Source organism: Argopecten irradians, chromosome 6 (genome assembly GCF_041381155.1).
Source record: "Argopecten irradians isolate NY chromosome 6, Ai_NY, whole genome shotgun sequence".
In the NCBI taxonomy this organism is placed as follows: domain Eukaryota; kingdom Metazoa; phylum Mollusca; class Bivalvia; order Pectinida; family Pectinidae; genus Argopecten; species Argopecten irradians.
Window position 1 is genome coordinate 1,687,962 of NC_091139.1, and position 17,793 is coordinate 1,705,754.

General features: G+C 35.5%; 1 protein-coding gene across 1 annotated transcript in view; it reads left to right on the top strand.

Moving 5' to 3' along the window:
• Positions 1-17,793, top strand: part of LOC138324692 (cAMP-dependent protein kinase catalytic subunit alpha) — a 152,213-nt gene that overhangs the window by 33,997 nt on the left and 100,423 nt on the right. The window lies entirely within an intron of this gene.

Below are 17,793 nucleotides of genomic sequence, written 5' to 3' on the forward strand. Positions count from 1 at the left end.
TGAACCAAATTTCACATTTATTGTCTATGTGTAACTTGTACATAGACCATTTATGTATTAATACTGTAGTAACAGTGATTACAAACACATAGACTAAAATGTAGTATGTAGTACTATGTACATCTGTCTTTGATTTGAGTTCTAAACAAAAAAGTGGTACCTATTGGGAAGTTGTGACTTGGGCGGAGGGTGAAATACAGAAGAAATAGCTACACATGGAAAAAAGAAAGATATACAGTACCATATGGATTCAAAGTTGCTCCAAAATCAATGAGACTAAATAACCAAAAAAAAGCCATGTAAACCCCAAATATGCAATGACCAGATCAATGATAAAGCACCCTTCCACTTCCAGTTATCTGTAGCTATTTCTTCTATATTTCAACCCCCCACTCAAGTTACAACTTCCCAACCTCATGATTCTTCTGTCTTTTAGCCCCCCCCCCCCACCCCCCAACACACACATACCTGATTGATTGTCATGTTATTTCAGGTTCCTATTCAGGTATTATTCCTAAAAACCAAAAAGGGTATACACACTGTGTACTCTCAAAGGAGGGGAACCACTTCATTCAAAAATGTAATTTACAATTTCATCTTAATTTTGAAATTTTCAATTTAATTATTAATTACTGGACTATTAAAACAGTATAGAACCCCTCGGCTACAGACAAAGTACTGTGGTACACATTTCTCTTAATTAATTACTTTTCTTCAACTCAATCATCTTTTTCTCCAGAGCACAAAAAAGAACAGGAAACAACAGAAAAGGAAAGTAACATACATGTAGGCCTATATGTTTTCTGGAAATATATATGATGTGTTAATTCTCACAGCATAGGCCTACATGAATGTGAAGAATTAAATATTATCAATGTTTGAGAGAATTTCCTAGTTGTAATTCTATAGCAGCTACATGGAATGTACGTTTACATATATACATTGTACGATACATATACATCATAAAAGTTTCTTTCCTTCCAGCTGGACATTCATGTCATCTCTCTCCAGAACTCAAATATTGTTTACAAAAAAAAAAAAACCAAACAGAGACATAGATAATTTAATTAAATCTCTGCAAAAAACTACACGAATAATTGAACACATATATTGTACTTGTAAAATATCTATGTATGAGCTAATTTATTTTCACATGGGAAATTATGTTACGATTATTTGTATTTAACCTTCATGATTCGGTTGATGTAAAATACGACGAATGCGATGCTGCAATAATTGCCCCTTGCCGGGGCCCCATCTCTGCATCGGCCGAATATTTGTGTCGATTTCCATGTACAAGATGCTTTTATCGAAAAATTATTACAAAGCATTGTCATTAATGTAAGAATACTTCATTTGCATCAAATGTATCATCTCAAAACAACAATTTGCATACCGCATTAGTGGTTTATCACACGAAACGAAACCGACACGACTGAGAAACACATGTCCATGTTGACATTTCCACGCAGCCTCGTTTTCAAAGAGTTTGGCGAATTTATATTTAGAACTGTGCTAAATTTACACGGGGCTTCCCCAAAATTTCAATGGTCAAAACTGGACACCGTAAGCAGAACTTGACCATCATTATGGTATACAATGACTTTTGGAAGGCCAAAGAACGCATTTAGACTGGTTTCCTTTGCCCGACTATTCACTTTAAATGCTTAGTAATCATATCCAGAAATGCTGAAGTGTTGTGATTTGACATTTAACACGGAGAAGTATATATTCATGGATATGTCAAACTAAAATGTACATTATTTGATGATAATGTATATCCAATCACGGCTAAACTTAGCGCTGCTTGTTAAATCATTAAAACGATTACTACCACACCCTTTTATGACAGCCATCAAGTAACCAATCAATGGTTTGGTTACCGTCCCAACATGGCGTCTCATTTACTTAAAATTAGCTTTATTAGTAACTCTTGCGCTGATAAAAAAACATGCTGTCGCGGTTTACGATATTCATCAGTGTGAAATTCGGTTGATAAAAATCCAATGTTAAAACGAACAATCACTGTGAATTGTAGCCATGGTAAATATACCACATTGTACTTAACGCAGTTGATTTCGTCCTAGCTGCAATATTGTAGCTCAAAAGACTTTTAGACAGAAAATGGAGTCGTCTTTAGAGCTACAATTGGTGCCTATTACTGCTAATGGAGCAAAGTAATGATTATGCAAACCGTTATAAAACGATTTTTGCAGTTCATCTTACTTGTTCGATGTCGCTTACTTAGGCAATAAAACTGAACCACATAGATTATCAAATTCCCACCGAGGCATTATTGTTTTACGTAATACACATGAAGATCTTTCTGAAGGGGATTTTTACGGCCAGTCCAGAAATTGATAATATGACGTCGTGTGAGCGGTACGGTAGATATTAAGAATGGTAGTTATGTTTGTTTTGGACAAAAATGATATGTAAATGCATGTATACGCATAAAATAATTGGAAACCTACAAAAAAAGTATAGAAAACTGTGCCCGAGTGATTTCCGGAGGCAGCGCTCCACTATGACACATAGGGACAATTCGTACCCGGCCGGAAAGGTATAGCAGGCCAGGTACGTATATTCGTTCTAATTTCGTCCATGATATCATGTTGCTTCTAAAATAAATTTTGACTTCAACATTCAAGACAATTGTGAAATTAAAATAGGACTTTATCATTACACATTCACAAATGACAGGAATAATGAAGTAGAGTTATGTAGGCGATAAAAGCATTGTAACAGGAATTTAATCTATATTATTGTAAGAACAATGCCTTTTAGTTAGGTGTTAATTAAAAAGGAATTGAAAATCCTTACAAACATGACAATCGGTCATTCCTGCAGAAATAATTGAATTCTTAGCAGACGTTTAAAGAGAGCACACATTACAACCATTAGATCGCCTAGATATTTGTGTACTCTGATTACTTTGACTTAAATTAGAAAAATATCCTTAAAGCCTTCGATAATTATAAAGGTCATTTCTTAGTATAACGCACTATTCCATGTCTGTATATTAAAGAAATAAAGGGTTACGGGTAAACATTGATAATGTATTTTCAAGGTTAAGTAATATTTTCCAGGAAAAACTACGGGAGTTTCGGTTACGTTAAAATCGACATTTTTCCGCAATGGAAATAACTCTGTTATATAAAAAACCCAAAATTTCAATAGCCATACATCATATTGTAACACATTTTCCTATTTTGCTCCTTCTTCATGTATGGATTGTGCCTGTAGCCAGTTTGTAGTTGTGTCTTTGTGACAACAAAGTCCACAGTGTTATCATAGTGCTCTCTTGCTGAAGTGAACCATCAAACTATGCACCCTAACCCATTTGTATTATAGGACGATGGGTCAGTAACTCTTGCCAAATCCCTGTGGGCCTATGTAGCAAAAAACAACAGCGGAGCTGTGTCATCTAATATTCTAATGTTATATTTATGATAACACTTTATATATCTACTCGCGCTAATACATATAAATACCTATGTTTGCGAATAGAGTTAATCTCAGTGACAACGTGGCAGCCGAGAGACATTCAGTTCATCTTCATATTCATAAGTTTTGTGTTCGGCTCCACTCTTTTTGTTGTTGTCTTTTACATTTTTGTAGGCCCGAGTTATGGACTTCCATCTCCCACACACCTGATCAGGCGAGTAATTATAGTTCCTTGAGACAAGAGCTGATGAAATTCTTTCCCAAAGATCTTTCTTTCTCAATTTACCGCTGTCCAAGAGTGGTTTCCAGTCCTTGAATTCTGATATCAAAAATAGAGTTGACTCTCTATTCCAATTTGCTGATGTTGTATTCTGACTGTACATACCTCTCTTTTTTGTTTGATCTACTAGTGTCTCCTCTTTATCTTTCTCCTTCTTGCAGTCATGCTGATTAAACACCTGTAGGTCGAAGAAATACCCTTCGCATTTTTCACACATGAACATAGTTTTTTGGTTTTCTGTTTCATTTGGCGCCTCAAATGTTTGCTCTGAAATAGAAAATAAAAACTTGTGGTCTATAAAAATATTTCATTGAAATTTAAAATATAAGTATAAGATTAGCTGATTGCTGTACCACCTGTACCGCCTGTACAGAACAGTGAATCGAACGGGCCCCATGAAACGTGTGTATAGGACCCTGATAACTACATGGATTGTCGCTTCATATATATGGCACAAAAAGTTATATTTAGATCACCCATTGGCGTCAGAGGTCATTTTCAGGGTCAGATGGGGAGATAAATAAAAATGTATGGATCTCATATCTCTGATTACGTTTCTTTTTAAAACTCATTAAATTGCTGACAATTCAAATGTAATTCATCATTTCTTACATTTTAAGTATATAGAAATAGCAACTTTACGCTAGAGACAGACTTGCTAAAATATTTTATGGTTTCTAAATGTCATTAAGAGATTTCATCATCAAAATAACCGTTTTTTTGCTATGAACGAGTGATGGGGTCAAGTTTAATTAGGATACACGTAAACAAAACGTTAAAGGACATTTCGTCACGTAGTCAGCACGTGGAGATGTACACATGAATGTTTTTACTTATTATGACTTTACAAGCTTGTCAAGGACAACGACAACGTTAACACGTGACTTGACAAGATACACATGCACATGTTTAAGCTTTCATTTTATCTCGTTAGATCTTTGTCAGAGCTAATATTGTCTTTGTGACATACAAACTGTATTTTAAGTACCTATTTAAAACTTGTTTGTTATGGCCTTAAACCCCATTGGCTCGTCAAACAAGTCGCCACGCTCACTGGATTATAGCTACAAAAAGTATTTATTTTCAATTAAAATTTCTTTCCCAGCAGTGCACGCGAATTAATGTTGACATCACTTTTTATTCTCAATGAACTCCGCTTATTATTCTTTTACAAAATCTGACCAATTGTCAATATCATATGATTTTATTTTATCAGGAAAATATTCACTAAAAATTTCGTCTTAAAGTCTAACACGTTGTCTTGAAAAGCAGAACTATTTTCTTATCATTCCTTAACCTTGTGATATTGAATCTGTGATTTAATTTAGAATGTTCATTTCTAAATGATGACAACAATGATAGATAAATGCTTGGGTTTTTTTAGGAAAAGAGTGCATTTAGAAACTTAAATAGTGAGCTGATGTCATTTTTACCAGTTTCATACAATCGGATAACCTCGGAGAAATTTCCGGCAATCTTCGGAAATGTGATAATATATTTTCCGAATATTGGAAATTAGTCCTGGCATTTCCATAGAGGACTTGACAACTGTAGAAATGTTTAGATGTCCATAAGAACTGCTCCTGACTTTCCCTCTTCCTTCTGTACCTCCAGACGATTTACTGCTTGTGTATTGATTTGACTGCATGTGCGGCATATATCTGTCTAACCATTTTATATCGCTTTAGAAACCGTTTCCAATTCACATTTTGGGAATGATTTATAGGAAAGCACTGATCGGGAATTATTTCGACATCGGAAAATTTCATAAATGACTTGAAATAAAATGAAATCTGGAAACCGTGAGTACAGGGGAGAACATGTAGCGTGAATAATGAATGTGCGCATCGTAATAGTAATTTGTCCTTGACTCTGATTTTAATACCAATTAACAGTTTTTCTTGCATGCGTCCGTAAATATTCAAAACTTTTGTGAAGCACCACAAAGCCAAAACTCGACGTAGAGGAACAGTCCTATCCGATAACACGGAAATATACGGTATTTGTACGAGTTAGTGAGGCCTTAATGTATTAAAATTAGAGAGGGATCTTTCTAAATAAAGCATTATATAATTCTGTTAATCTGACTTGATAACACAAGAATATTGAAATGAATTCGGATAATGTTGGGTTAGTCCCTGGCACAGATCCCTTACTAACAGGCCATCTGTTACAAACTTGTATTCACTATTACACCTTGACAGTAAGTATATCTGGTTTATCTCAAACCACACCTTCCAAAATGTCTTATACTCATCAATGTAATTTTGGCGTCAATAAGTGAATGATCTTTATCCGTCTGGTACGAAGTTTGGGCCCATACACAGGCGTTTGGTTCTATAGACATTATTCTCTGTCTATATAAATATCTATAGCGCCAAACGCCTATGGTGCATATGGCACTGCACATGAGCTATATGTATGTGCTGATGTTAGATTAGCGTAGAGACCAGTGAGGTGTGTGCTGATGGTAGATTAGCGTAGAGACCAGTGAGGTGTGTGTTTGTTTACGTGTGGCAGGCTGCTTGTTTACAGCATTACACAACATCATCTGACGTCCGTATCGAGATATAAACAGGCTTTGAGTAACGTTCCGCCACCTCCGTAACATATCATCCCATATAATAATAATCCGGCATGACATTTTCTTGTATCGCTTAATTTATATAAAAGTACCCAGTATATGTATCTGTCCAATTAAACAGTCAGCTCTCGTAGGCTGAGAGACCGGACGGCCAAGGCATCTCAGATATTCGTCTTCTTCAAAGATGCAGGGTTTAGTAGGGTGTTGTCCTCCATATATCTCTTATGTGTTTCCCTATATCGACTAGACGTGAAGGCAAAGCAGACTAAATGTACCGTGTAATGCACGCGCCAGACGAGAGATTTAATGCAAAATGGTTATCAAAACATGCCAATGAGGATTGCCGTTATAGGTCACCAGAAATGAACACATACACATCTTCAGGTCCTCATTACACTTAGTTCTTTTTGGTTTTGTATACAAACTACAAAGAGGTCATGCTAGCTTTGATCAACTTTGGACAATTCTTCTCAGCTTAAGCGCGCGATTTGGCCCGATTGTGAATATTATAATGACTCGTGAAATAAAGGGAAGTAACTCCGATATATTTCAGAGTCGGGTCACTTCGCAGAAATTTCCGGCTATCTTCGGAAATATTACTCCGAAGATTGACGGAAATTACTCCGAGATGTCACGATTGTTATTTTTAAATGATCCTTTTATCTCGTTTGCAGGCAATAAACTTTTTTATCTACTTATTTTTGTCACGCTGTACTCTACTACAAAGACAGACGCCTCCTAATAATGAGACGCTACACAACAAGTTTATAAATCCCAATAACAATTACGCTTTCCGGAAACTAATATCCGGTCTCGTTTTCTGTCATTATATCTGCGAACGTGTGTTTAATTAATTCCAGGAGTTCCGGTCAACGCATTAACACTCATTTACTAGGCCATCAGACAATCCCCAAGAAGGCATAGTTTTGATGAAACTGTGTCACTTTTTATTCTCTATACAAATTCCCTTTTCTCCAAAACCATTACTTCATAATGCGTAATTTGTGATTATACGGCCCCGTCCGACACCCGAGGGTCGTTAATACCGCTCATTATAACCATCAAAGATGAGACTTCCTTGTGAGGTTTAGCCAGATTTATTATTATAGCGCCAATTGAGTGTTATTATGTGTAGTTTTTCGAGCATCAGGTAATCTTGCGTGGCCTTGGAAGTTAATTGTGTTGCTTCGCTTGCCTTTGGATTGATCGATGTGATGCTTTAAGTGGTGGTTTAGTGTAAAGTTTTACAGATTCTTACAATTATTTTCAAGCTTTCCCTAACTTTACAAATCTGTATGTATTTAGATCAACTATAATAACATATATGGCGACGAGTTACACTTTATATATTAGTCCGCGAACCCTGAGTTTATTGTTAGGCTTTCATTATTTTATTTTTGCCTAATATATATTAGGCAAAAGAATTAGAAAAATAAATAAATAAAAATAAAAAAATAAAAATAATATAGGCATGTTTAGCGGTCTATTTATACATATTTGAACCTATCATATTGTACGTAAATCAATTTTATTAGATTTGATTTTACCGATTGATCTGAAGGTCTCTAAAACGCCTTAAATGATATGTAGGGAAAGGGAGATAATCTTAATCAAAGGGAGATAACGTTACCAAAGTGAGATAATAATACAATCGAGTTATTGTTCAAAAAGGAAGATAACTTAACCAAAGAGAAATAACCGTTCTAGAGGGAGATAACTATACCTAAGAGAGGTAACAATTTTGCTTTGCAATGCGGACTTTTTATTTGTTTAAGTCACTTTAACATATTATGACAAAACTGTAAACTGCTGATTTGGTTTCCTTTGTTTAGACTGAAAGTGCGTGAAAATGATAAGGTTACCATTCTGTCACAGAATTAAATACTCCTGTTTAATATTTCCATGGGATAGGTAATCAAGACACTGCTATAATTATACTGGTTTATATAACGGTACCCCGCCTGGCATCTTTATGTCACAAATAACGTGACAATTGTGTTAGTTTTGTGAACTCACCTGGATTCGATTACAAAATTACAAATTACGATAAATGTGGACGAAATTATCACATTTGTATCTAAAAACAGCCGACCAATATTAGAGCCTTGTCACTGTAGAGTTAGAAACATATCACGTTTCAACGGTTTGTGAAATAACATCCGGTAATTCATAGACTAAACAATGGCTAGTGATGGGAATTATCTTTAATCTGAATATCGTATCACAAACTAACAACATTATTTATGGCATTCTTAATTACATAAAATATAAAGGAAATGTATCGAAAATCCTCTCGCTGTAATAGTCAAGTTTGACCGATCGATGTTCCATGTAAATACATGGAATTACTTTAGTTGGAGAGTAAGATAGACAATACCTACATGTATGCTAATTACTTTGGTTGAAGAGTATGATAGACAAAACATACATCTATGCTTATTGCTTTGGTTGGAGAGTAAGAAAGGCAATACATACATACATGTATGCTAATTACTTTGGTTGGGGAGTAAGACGGACAATACATACATGTATGCTAGTTACTTTGGATGAGAGTAAGATGGACAATACATTCATGTATACTTGTTACTTTGGTTGGAGAGTAAGATGGACAATACATACATGTATGCTTGTTACTTTGGTTGGAGAGTAAGATGGACAATACATAAATGTATGTTAATTACTTTGGTTGGAGAGTAAGATGAATACATAAATGTATGCCTGGTTTGGAGAGTAAGATGGACAATACATACATATGTATGTATACTTGTTACTTTGTTTGGAGAGTAAGATGGACAATACATACATGTATGCTAATTACTTTGGTTGGGGAGTAAGATGAACAATACATACATGTATGCTAATCACTTTGGTTGGAGAGTAAGATGGACAATACATTCATGTATGCTAATTACTTTGGATGAGAGTAAGATGGACAATACATTCATGTATGCTAATGACTTTGGTTGAGGAGTAAGATGAACAGAATATACATGTATTGTAATTACTTTGGTTGGAGTGTATTATGAATACATACATGTATACTTGTTACTTTGGTTGGAGAGTAAGATGGACAATACATAAATGTATGCTAATTACTTCGGTTGTAGAGAAAGATTGGCAATACATTCATGTATACTTGTTACTTTGGTTGGAGAGTAAGATGGACAATACATACATGTATGCTTGTTACTTTGGTTGGAGAGTAAGATGGACAATACATAAATGTATGTTAATTACTTTGGTTGGAGAGTAAGATGAATACATAAATGTATGCCTGGTTTGGAGAGTAAGATGGACAATACATACATATGTATGTATACTTGTTACTTTGGTTGGAGAGTAAGATGGACAATACATACATGTATACTAATTGCTTTGGTTGGAGGGTATGATGAATAAATACATGTATGCTAATGCCTTTGGTTGGAGAGTAAGATGGACATTACATACATGTATGCTAATTACATTGGTTGGGGAGTAAGATGGACAATACATACATTAATTACTTTGGTTGGAAAGTAGGATGGACAATACATACATGTATGCTAATAACTTTGGTTGGAGAGTATGATAGACAAAACATAAATTAATTACTTTGGTTGGGGAGTAAGATGGACAATACATACATGTATGCTAATAACTTTGTTTGGGGAGTAAGATGGACAATACATACATGTATGCTTATAACTTTGGTTGGGGAGTAAGATGGACAATACATACATGCATGCTAAGAACTTTGGTTGGGGGGAAGATGGGCAATACATACATTCATTACTTTGGTTGGGGAGTAAGATGGACAATACATACATGTATCTTATTACTTTGGTTGAGGAGTAAGACGGACAATACATACATGTATGTCAATTACTTTGGTTGCAGAGTAAAATGGACAATACATACATATATGCTAATTACTTTGGTTAGAGTGTATGATGAATACATACATGTATGCTTATGACTTTGGTTGGAGAGTAAGATGGACAATACATAAATGTATGCTAATTACTTCGGTTGTAGAGAAAGATGGGCAATACATTCATGTATGATAATTACTTTGGTTGGAGAGTAAGATGGACAATACATACATGTATACTAATGACTTTGGTTGGAGAGTAAGATGGACAATACATAAATGTATGTTAATTACTTTGGTTGGAGAGTAAGATGAATACATAATTGTATGCTAATGACTTTGGATGGAGAGTAAGATGGACAATACATACATGTATACTTGTTACTTGGGTTGGAGAGTAAGATGGACAATACATACATATGTATGTATACTTGTTACTTTGGTTGGAGAGTAAGATGGACAATACATACATGTATACTAATTACTTTGGTTGGAGGGTATGATGAATAAATACATGTATGCTAATGCCTTTGGTTGGAGAGTAAGATGGACATTACATACATGTATGCTAATTACATTGGTTGGGGAGTAAGATGGACAATACATACATTAATTACTTTGGTTGGAAAGTAGGATGGACAATACATACATGTATGCTAATTACTTCGGTTGTAGAGAAAGATGGGCAATACATTCATGTATGCTAATTACTTTGGTTGGAGAGTAAGATGGACAATACATACATGTATACTTGTTACTTTGGTTGGAGAGTAAGATGGACAATACATACATGTATACTAATTACTTTGGTTGGAGGATATGATGAATAAATACATGTATGCTAATGCCTTTGGTTGGAGAGTAAGATGGACATTATGTACATGTATGCTAATTACATTGGTTGGGGAGTAAGATGGACAATACATTCATGTATGCTAATTACTTTGGATGAGAGTAAGATGGACAATACATTCATGTATGCTAATGACTTTGGTTGAGGAGTAACATGGACAGAACATACATGTATTGTAATTACTTTGGTTGGAGTGTATGATGAATACATACATGTATGCTAATGATTTTGGTTGGAGAGTAAGATGGACAATACATAAATGTATGCTAATTACTTCGGTTGTAGAGAAAGATGGGCAATACATTCATGTATGCTAATTACTTTGGTTGGAGAGTAAGATGGACAATACATACATGTATACTTATTACTTTGGTTGGAGAGTAAGATGGACAATACATAAATGTATGTTAATTACTTTGGTTGGAGAGTAAGACGAATACATAAATGTATGCTTATGACTTGGGTTGGAGAGTAAGATGGACAATACATATATATGTATGTATACTTGTTACTTTGGTTGGAGAGTAAGATGGACAATACATACATGTATACTAGTTACTTTGGTTGGAGGGTATGATGAATAAATACATGTATGCTAATGCCTTTGGTTGGAGAGTAAGATGGACATTACATACATGTATGCTAATTACATTGGTTGGGGAGTAAGATGGACAATACATACATTAATTACTTTGGTTGGAAAGTAGGATGGACAATACATACATGTATGCTAATAACTTTGGTTGGAGAGTATGATAGACAAAACATAAATTAATTACTTTGGTTGGGGAGTAAGATGGACAATACATACATGCATGCTAAGAACTTTGGTTGGGGAGTAAGATGGACAATACATACATGTATGCTTATAACTTTGGTTGGGGAGTAAGATGGACAATACATACATGTATGCTAAAAACTTTGGTTGGATAGTAAGATGGACAATACATACATGTATGCTTATAACTTTGGTTGGGGAGTAAGATGGACAATACATACATGTATCTTATTACTTTGGTTGAGGAGTAAGATGAACAATACATACAGGTATGCTAAAAACTTTGGTTGGAGAGTAAGATGGACAATACATACATTCATTACTTTGGTTGGGGAGTAAGATGGACAATACATACATGTATCTTATTGTATGCTAATTTCTTTGGTTGCAGAGTAAGATGGACAATACATACATGTATGCTAATTACTTGGGTTGCATAGTAAGATGGACAAAACATACATGTATGCTAATGACTTTGGTTTGGTTGGAGAGTAAGATGGACAAAACATTAATGTATGCTAATAACTTTGATTGGAAATAAGATGGACAATACATTCATGTATGCTATTTTTTGGTTGTAGAGTAAGATGGACAATACATACATGTATGCTAATTAAGATAGTAGGATGGACAATACATACATGTATGCTAATTACTTTGGTTGAAGAGTAAGATGGACAATACATACATGTATGCTAATTACTTTGGTTGTTGAGTAAGATGGGCAATACATAATTGTATGCTAATTACTTTGGTTGGAGAGTATGATGGACAATAAATACATGTATGGTAATTACTTTGCTCTGTTTTGGAAAAAAAGAAGTCCTGTCTTTCTTTCGTCCGTTTATATGTGCATTATTACATTCTTTCGTTCGTTCCTGTATTCTTTCGTTCGTTCGCTCGCTCGTGCAATGTTCGTTCGTTCGTTTTTTCGTTCGTTCTCTTGTCTGTTTATTCATTCATTCATGGTTATTGATTAGTTTAGCTTGTCGAAAGATAACAAAACATAACACAGATTTGTTATAGATTCGTTTAATGTAACCAAAACATGCAGAATAATATATGACTTGAGCCTAGGCTTGCCACCTTTCCGAACGATCACTAAAATCATCATTTGTCTGTATAACATACGCTATTCGATTGTTTAAAACGTCAACTGAAATTCTTTTTAACATCTAAGCTACGGCCGCGTGGTCAGTGTTGTCCTTCTACTCATGTAAATGAAGCAGACATATTCTGTATAACCCGTTAGAATGACAGGAAGGACGCTGTCATGTCCAGCGCCTTTGTGTACATGGCATGGCTGTCATCTTGGTGGGGCTAGTTCGCCTTATTCAATATTTTGGTCTCGTGAATCATGAATGGAGCTGGACGTGCTTTGAATGATTGTCCTTCTAATAAATTGATGACAAGCATTCTAATTCGGGGACTTAAGGACTTTACATAAGGTTTGAATATTCTGTTGTACATGTATGTCGAGTCCTTGTTATTCGTGTTAAGCATATAACAATGTTTGGATACACTTTGTGGACTCAAGATTTATTCGGACCTTTTTATCTTCCCTTCTTAAAAGATGCTCCATCGCCGACAAATGTTTTTTTTTCTCTATCTAAAACATGAGCAGACGATTTAGTATTTTTCTTCATTTACAAAATTTACTTACTTTACACCATTAGTCCGAGCTTATAATTTTACTATAAGATAGAAATATTAAAAATAATTCAATGCAATGAAAAAAATCCCATGACACTATGACCTATAATGAAGTACTGATTGCGCATGCACAAAAAGCAAATTAAAAAAAAAATGTGTTAATTAGACATATTTATATACGATTAAATACCAATTATTGTTAAAATGATGAGTATCGTTTATGCTTTGTCTGCGATTGAGCATCTTTAAAAGTATTTTCTTACTTTTTATTTTTGTAACATAGCATCTGTTCGAAAGTTGAGTCACTTGTATTTAATGGAAGTTTTATGTCTGATTTCAAAGCATTTGTCAGGTTAAATCAAACTTCATGATGAGATGCTATACATGTAGTGCATTACCAACTTTAATAAACAATCAATCAACTAATCAATCAATCAATCAACAACGATCCATTGGTTAGTTGAGAAGACATAACATCCTATAAACAGCTAAGGTCATTGTATCAAGAGTTTTAACAAACGACCCGTGTATGAGCATAGTTTGGGAATCAGTTCCAGCCCTTTGTGAATTCATCTGTGAAAGCAACAAAAAATGAAGAAAAAAAAAGATCTGAGAACTTTTAGCCGCAAAATATTTCATTTGTTTGTATAATAGGGTTCATTTTCACCGTCTCTCTGTGAAAACTTAATTAACCACTGACTATACAGGTAATGCTTCCGAGATATCTGTCATTTCAATTACAGAGGTAAGAAAACAATCCATCTTAGTCGGTGAACAGACGCCGAGCTATACCGACATACTGTTTTACAGGCAAACAATGGATGATCTGAGCTATTATCATGTAAGTGAAAATGAAAAAGGTAGTCCTTTGTAAATAAATCAGGTCGAGACTGTCTTCCTTTCTAGATGAATAAATCCCGCTGTATTTCTAAAGACTGTCACTCTTAATTTCAAGGAAAGCTTATAGTATCTTTATACCTTTGTATATAGATCTAATACTTTTGTAAATGCCCTTTCACTATTGTGAAGATGAGGTTGACGGTAATACCAGTGCGGTTTATTCCATTTTACGGCATATGTGAGTTACAACTTAATTCTAGTTTCATGCATTACGGTATCAGATTTTTTTCAAGGTCGAGGTAATATGTTGTAAACATGTACTGGAGCTCTCAGGCTATAGAAACGGGGTCACAATTTCTGGAAATCTGAGTGTGTGGTGCTGACAAGCGAACGTTTGATAAATCACCATTAGTTACACTGGTATTTGTTGGTTCATCAATAATAAAATCCGTGCTAAAACACAAGATACACAACACGCATACTTTTATGAATTGGTATTGTTTTGTACATATAAAGACTAAATATTCGACAGTGGCGTAGGAAGATGAAACGTCATGGGGGGGGGGGGGGGGGGGGGGGGGGGGCAAAGGTCCTCAATATTTTGTAACCCCCCCCCCCCCCCGCCACACCTACAGGAGGAGATTAATTCAACTCCCAACCATATAATATATGCTTTATGTACATTTTTCATATATCACTAAATTTAATCCTTGTACACATTTATAGACAGTGGGGTCGCTAAAAGGAAATTAACGAATACGTAAATTGGCCAAATTAGCGTGTGAGCGTCGAAGGCGCGAGATTTTTGTGTTTTATTAGGGGTCTGAGGGTGACCCCCGGGATGAGTTTTATGTATTTTGATGATTTTGCTATCGCCCGAAAGCGCGAGATTTGGTGTTTGGGGGTCCGGGGGTCTCCCCCGGGAAAAAATTACGATTTAGAATGGCTTAGATGAGTTTTACGATGCATTTTGATGAATTTGCGAGCGCCCAAAGGCGCGAGAATTTGGTGTTAGGGGGGTCCGGGGGTCTCCCCCGGGAAAAAAATTACGATTTAGAATGGCTGAGATGAGTTTTACGATAAAGTTTAATGATTATAAAGTGTTCTTAACATGGTAATTTTTCGATTTAAAGCTACCTGCATTTAGAAATGATAATTGTGTCGTAATAACATTATGCAACCCTACTCGATCTGAATATACCGGCTTCACACCATCGGCACATTGTTGTGTAACATAAAAAAATGAATTAATTGTCTCGCTAAGACATATAAACAAATTGATCTTTTAAATTAAGAGACATTTTTTAAAATAGTACATAGAATTCCTTGATGGACATTTTTAGTCTAGTTTGTGTGTATTGAATTTTTACTATTTAAGGTTTGACATTATGTGCTTGAACGTTTTAGGAAATGCGCCGCGCAGCGGAAAATTTTCTAAAATGAAGTACGAAAAATGTGCCGGAGGACCCTTTTTTCTTTCAAATAAGCATTTTTAGAAAATTTCAGTCGGCGAAAATGGGGGGGGGGGGGGGGGGGGCAAAAAGGGGGGCAAAAAGACATGTTTGCCCCCCCCCGTCCTGGGGAACGGGGGGGGGGGGGGGGCCAGTTTCCCCCCCTGCCCCCCGCTTCCTACGCCCCTGTTCGAGCTCGTCACTTTATGCAAAAGTAATGTAGTGAGTAGTAATTCTGGACCTCTCACGGGTGTGGTCCTGGAGACGAAATGTACACATTTGATAAGACAACAAAATGTGTACACAGGCACTCAATAGGTATTAATACATGCGTTGAATATTTCTAATATAAATTACCGGTATGTCAGAAATATTTGTTTTGATGCTGAATATTTATTTTAACATTCAAACAATAAAAAGGACTGAAAAAGCGCCACTAATCCACCCGGAAGTTTTTGGACGGTCATTATACATGTACAATGTAGTTTTGTTTTACTTGGAAACACATTTTCTTCCTTATAAGGATGTCATGAACAAAAAGATGTATCGTATGATTGTCAGTGTAATACCGATATATCTAAAGTCATCATAAGTGTCACATGGCGCTTCCAATTATCGCTAATTGCAGTCCACGTATAAAGCAGAAAGGTTCCGGGAGTGTGATTAAGGAAACCAATCGGACGACGAACCGATATCAGCCTCGTACTACACAAAACGAAAGTATCGACCGGCGCATTGTTTCAAGATGTATACATTTTAATCAGGGAAGATACAATACACAACACGAGGATCCAGGACTTTAATTATCTATTGATGTACAGACGAATACACGAAGTGTTTGGGGGGGAAACACATCGTATGCGACATTTTCATCCATATCGCTGATGCAATATTACAAACATACATTAGTTTGGCTTTCAATTAAGCGCTTAACTGAATGAGATTGTGTAATGGGGATATATTGCACATGTCGCAATTCCATATTAAGTAAAATGCATGCTCGAGGCCCGTTAAAGATGAAAGGCGGTTGTACATTACCAAAAATAACTGTCATAGCATTGCTTGACACTTTGTCACTGGTTTTGCTTGTTTTCCATATTTGATTGTCAAATATACACGTCTTATTGTCGTTTTGTTCAAACACATTTCAGGGGACTAGTATATTTATATCTCAACGTAAAACTATATAGGAATTTTAATCAGTGGCACCAACTATTTGAAACAGTCATATGGTTTTATCTATCCAGCGATCTGTTTGGTGGTTTCCTTTGCCTATATCTTATCTCGGAAAATATCGTTTATATATGTCAAAGTGTTAGGTAGACCCAATATGCTTCCGAAAAAAAATATGACCTGTTTGTATTTCCGAAACCGGAATTTTGAAATGTTCTTACCATACGGAAAGATCGTGCCAAAAAACTGAGACCATTTTCGCTCATTTGGTCAATTTTATTATGCCTAACAAAGAGTGACATATGTAGGTCTTCTGTGCACATGCGTCATCACCCGTGATGCCACCAATCAGCTATATATGTCTTCATTACTCACAGATATCGTCATGCTAAGTGTTTCTATTGTATCGAACGCGCCGGGACATTTTGCACGCTGTTGGATATACTTCAACGAATGCACAGCAGTAATCATCAAATCCGTCATTTCAACGAAATATCACATAACATACCTTAATCAGATTTTCCGTTTCATTTGATTCTCTCAACACCTCATAGAATCGTAGATGATTGAAGAACTAACATGGTGTGAAAGTCATAAGTAGCAGACCAAGGACCGGAGTCAAGGGTGACAGAAAGCGCCAATTTTTTTCTTCATTTCGATATACCGGAAAATTTTCACTTGAATGCGTTAAATCGGAAAACTGATAAATTGTTTGTTGTATATGGCAATTATTCGGTAGACGGCGTAAATATTTTCTCGTTAACTTTTCGTCTGCGTCAAGTAGCCGTCGGATTCTGTATTGTATCGGTTCTGACAGCATGTGCATAGCGGTATATATATTCATCCGTTACTTTCTTTTCTTAAAATTTTTATTATTGATA